We start from the raw sequence: 4,285 nt of genomic DNA, 5'->3' as shown, positions 1-4,285 counted from the left end.
TTCACTACGCACTTATTTTTAGCAATTTTCGCCCGTAGTTCTGTGTTTACAATCGTGGCAACGACCTTTGGCACCTTCGCTTGCAACACCAAGGAGGACACAAGCCCGCTTCAAAAATTCGATAGGTAGTTATAATACTCCCGATCGGGCTACTATGCGTACACTCTATTTTTCCATTCGATTCTTTAGTCTTTTTTAATACTATCCGCAGTTAGTGCTTCATCTGACTGCGGACCACTGCATCGTCAACGTATGAACTGGAGCAGAGAACAGCAACATTGAGAGGCAGAATAGCATAACGTCATCTTCAGCGATAAATCGCAATTCTGTCCAGGTATGCACGATGATCGTAGAAGGGTAAGACGCCAACGTGGAGAATGTCGCAACATTGGATTTGCTGTTGACAGGCATGCACACAGGACTGTTAGAGTAATGGTATAGGGGGTTATTGCCTGTGATTTGCCAGATTATCCCTTCTCTTTTTGCGAGGAAATACGACTGCTGAGCGGTATGTTGATGATGTTCGATAGGCCACTTTACTTCCTTAGCTTGAGGCCTGTCCACATGTCTTTTTTCAGTCAGATAATGCACATCCTTATATTACTCGTCATACTATGGACTTTCATCAAGAAGCAGGTGTTACTGTTTTACCATGGCCACCCCATTCACCGGATTTAACTCCCATTCAACATGTGTGGGGTATAATTAGGAGAAGACTGACTACATTGCACTATCAGCTCATTCCATTACATCATTCAGCTGCGAGGTCGCCAAACACATTTTTTTTTCTTTTATTACTTGTTTATAAAAATATTTGCCAATGTTATAGTTTCATTCTTGATGTGAGACTACCTCATTGCCAAAACGTTCAGTTGATGAAATTATACCTTTTGAGTGTATCACTTCTTATGACAGTTATATTTTTTTAATAAAATTGTAATTATCTAATTTTTAACATCGAGATTTTTCATAATCTTATAATTTTTTCTTTTTTGAATAACTTTGTTTGAAACTTAGTTTGAAAATCTATATTGAGCCGTCATACTATGGACTTTCATCAAGAAGCAGGCGTTACTGTTTTACCATGGCCACCCCATTCACCGGATTTAACTCCCATTCAACATGTGTGGGGTATAATGAGGAGAAGACTGACTACATTGCATCAGCTCATTCCATTGCATCATTCAGCTGCGAGGTCGCCAAACACATTTTTTTTTTCTTATTACTTGTTTATAAAAATATTTGCCAATGTTATAGTTTCATTCTTGATGTGAGACTACCTCATTGCCAAAACGTTCAGTTGAAGAAATTATACCTTTTGAGTGTATCACTTCTTATGACAGTTATATTTTTTTAATAAAATTGTAATTATCTAATTTTTAACATCGAGATTTTTCATAATCTTATAATTTTTTCTTTTTTGAATAACTTTGTTTGAAACTTAGTTTGAAAATCTATATTGAGCCGTCATACTATGGACTTTCATCAAGAAGCAGGCGTTACTGTTTTACCATGGCCACCCCATTCACCGGATTTAACTCCCATTCAACATGTGTGGGGTATAATGAGGAGAAGACTGACTACATTGCACTATCAGCTCATTCCATTGCATCATTCAGCTGCGAGGTCGCCAAATACATTTTTTTTTTCTTATTACTTGTTTATAAAAATATTTGCCAATGTTATAGTTTCATTCTTGATGTGAGACTACCTCATTGCCAAAACGTTCAGTTGAAGAAATTATACCTTTTGAGTGTATCACTTCTTATGACAGTTATATTTTTTTAATAAAATTGTAATTATCTAATTTTTAACATCGAGATTTTTCATAATCTTATAATTTTTTCTTTTTTGAATAACTTTGTTTGAAACTTAGTTTGAAAATCTATATTGAGCCGACCGTTATAAAATTAGTTTATAAAATAACAAGGGGTAAGATGTGCTAATTTCCTTCGAATGTGAACTTTACTGCCTGAGCGAAGCGAGGGTGAGACTTTTTCACTAGCTGATTTCACACAAAGGAAGGGTTTAAAAAGTTTCTATACCCCAATGGAACAGAGAGTAATGGGAATAGACCAGTATCGAATACATAGCGGAAACAGAGTCGTAGCTGCCCTGAGAAAATTGCGAACTCCACGAAATTTACCACGAAAAGTGAAACAATACAATACAATAGTGATCCCTGTGATCCTGGATGCGAGTCGCTGACCAACTATTAGAAAACAAGAAAAGCTACTTTCCTCCGAGAATAGTCTTAAGAAAAATATGTGGACCCATTACAAGATTCAAAAAATAACCTGTGAAGGAAAGGCACGTGTGGTGAAGTGAGGGAAATGACTTAACAACCACGGATCACTAGCACAATAACATTTAGAAAGCTTGCATGAGTAGGTCATGTAGTCAGAGTAGAGAATAGGGATATTGGTATTATTTATAGGGACAGGCCAACTGAAAGAAGGCCGCCAGCACGACCTATACAAAAGTGAAAAGATAATGTAGAGACTCAAGAGCGGAAATATGTTAGAAATACGAAATTGGGAAGAACTAGTAAAAGATAGGACTAGATGAAGGATCGATCTCCTCGATGGTCGAGGAGGCTTAAATGATTAAAGTGTTGTTTGGCCACGTTAAGTAAGTAAGTAAGATTTCTGTGTAAATTCATGCTGGCATCGCCTAAATGCTAAGGAAAGTCAATGGAAAGTCAATGGTGTGCATCTTATGAAAGTAAAACTCGAAATATTTAGTTTTCATACTAAGTTTGCCATAATAATTAAGAAAAAATTAAGATCCGTATAAGATACCTTATAAATGCTATGGGCTTATACTTGATTATTAAATATTATACGATATTTTACTGTTTTCAAGACTATCAAAATATAACATCTCAGGATCCTTATACAGGGTGTCCAGAAATCACATCGCAATATTTTACCAGCCGCATCTTTGTTTTAAAATAAGAAAAAAACTTCATATACAAGAATCTTGAAAAGTAAATTGTTTTTATGTTACAGGGTGTTTTATAATTCCTATTGAAGATGGTTTTTTGTAAATATTTTCGAAACACCTGATCGTTATTTTTCGAAATTTTTATCGTCGGTACTCTCGTCTTATTTCGTTAGAAGCCTCTGGTTTCAAGAAATTTTTTGTTTGTTCGTTTGGTATTTTCAGTTTTCTTTTCTTAGCTAATAAGTTAATTGTTTTAATTTTTCTCAATTATTTACAATTTTGAAATAAAATTTAAAATTTTAAACAAAGAAAACAGTTTTTGATCTTGAAATTAAGTATTTGTAATAGTCTTATGTCATGTTTATACCTGATGATTTGTAACATACCTTTTAATTTTATTAAACGTGATTAAAAATACTTTATGAGTGTAGGTTGTGAAACATTTATGTCTGACAAGCCTGGTACACGCGACTTCGTCCGCGGAAACACCCTTATCGGTGGAATTTCAAAAAGTTCGTTCGTATCCGGGGCCTACATTATAAAAAAACATTGTTGCAGTTAATTTTTTTTTCTTAAGTTGACGCCTGCGACTCGTTGGTGCGGGCAGTCTCCGTTTAAACTTCGAAGCCACGCCCCCTTAGTTCTCGAGGTCACGGGTAACAATTTTCCCATTTTTTACCCCTTATCGGTGGAATTTCAAAAAATCCGTTCTTATCCGATGCCTACATTATAAAAGGAACCCGTTGGCAAAATTTCACGTTTCTAGCTTTTATTGTAGTTTGGGCTCTGCGATGATGAGTCAGTCAGTTAGGAGAAACTCTTTTATATATGTATATATATATATAGATTATTTTAAAAACGGACGCTTCTATCGAAATAAGACTAGAGCAACTTTTTTATGTAAAAATGTTGTTTTTTTTTTAATTTTACTATTTACATAATTAAAAGTAACCAGAAAAAAGTTATGACATTTTTATCTTTGCTGACCACTAATTTTAATCGACCCTGTATACATTTTAGCATAAAGTGTTATAAAATCAGTTAGTAACAATAACAGTAGTATACGATAAAAATTTCGAAAAATAACCACCAGACGTTTCGAAAATATTAGCAAGAAACCATCTTCACTAGGAGCTATAAAACACCCTGTAATATGAAAACGATTCACTTTTTAAGATTTCTGTATATGAAGTTTTTGACTTATTTTTAGACTTAGATGCAGCTGATAAAATATTGCGATGTAATTTCGGGACACCCTGTATTTTACTGACACTCTACATATCAATCAATCAACAATAAAAGACAATTGTTTGTATTCTTCATATCGAATTCACCCCTG

The sequence above is a fragment of the Anthonomus grandis genome, chromosome 15 (genome assembly GCF_022605725.1).
Source record: "Anthonomus grandis grandis chromosome 15, icAntGran1.3, whole genome shotgun sequence".
Classification (NCBI taxonomy): Eukaryota; Metazoa; Arthropoda; class Insecta; order Coleoptera; family Curculionidae; genus Anthonomus; species Anthonomus grandis.
The sequence above is the reverse complement of the archived record's forward strand: the minus strand, read 5'-3'. Positions refer to the sequence as shown.